This window comes from Orycteropus afer, unplaced genomic scaffold (genome assembly GCF_000298275.1).
Source record: "Orycteropus afer afer isolate SDZICR_OR568_19922 unplaced genomic scaffold, OryAfe1.0 scaffold01426, whole genome shotgun sequence".
NCBI lineage: Eukaryota > Metazoa > Chordata > Mammalia > Tubulidentata > Orycteropodidae > Orycteropus > Orycteropus afer.
In genome coordinates, this window is record NW_006923013.1 from 17,604 (window position 1) to 18,637 (window position 1,034).

The window sequence follows — 1,034 nt, forward strand, 5'->3', positions numbered from 1 at the left end:
ATGATACTCCCTGAGACTGTGGTCCCTACCCCACAGACCTATTGATTCTCTCTCTCAAGGTATGTGGATGTCTCTGAGAAGCTATTTCCTGTCCTCTGTTACTTCTGTAATGTATGTGGATAATTTTGTAGCACAAGTACCTATGTAAGATTATCTTCAACCAAATCTATCCTTGGTCTTGGGTATATTCCCGTTTGCCTACCCCATCTGATCTTATCACCTGTCTATGCATTTACTCACAGGCTAGTGTTTGTTGTGAGTGGTAATGCAGGATTGCCTCTGTTGTCTACATCTTTTGTGCACATTTCTGTGTCCTCAATTTCCCTATTGTTACCATGCTGGTCACAGACTCCTTCAAACTGCCCCCTCCAATCACCCAAATCAACATGTGACCCCCAACTAGTCTGAAGTTTCTTTCCCCTTCCCTTCCATCCCTGGTAATCAAGAAAGTGAATTTCCTTCCCACAGTTAATCTTTCTTTGACATTTTTTTTTTTTTTTACAATAATGGACTCAGTATTTGTCCTTCTGTGATTGACATGTCACTCAGCATAATGTCCTCCAAACTCATCCACATTGTGAGATGATCTGTGTATTCTTCATTATTCTTTAATGTTGCATAGTATTCCATGTGTAAATGTACCATAGTTTAGTTATCCATTCATCTGTTGATGGGCATTTAAGTTGTTTCCATCTCTCTGCTACAGTGAATTGTGCTGCAATGAACATGAGTGTGCATATGTCTATTCATGTCCTCTCACCTCTTTAGGGTATATTCCTAGTAATCAAATTGCTGAGTTGAATGGTATTTCTATGTTCAGTTTTCTAAGGAAAAACCATTCCTTTTCCACAGTGACTATACCATTTTGCACCAGCAGCAGTGTGTGAGAGTTCTAATCTCTCCACACCCTTGCCAGTATTTATTATTTTCTGTCTTGTTGAACATTGCTATTATTGCTGGGGTGACATAATATCTCATCATTGTTTTGATTTGCATCTCTCTGAAGGTTGGGCAATCTACTTCCATAGTGATAC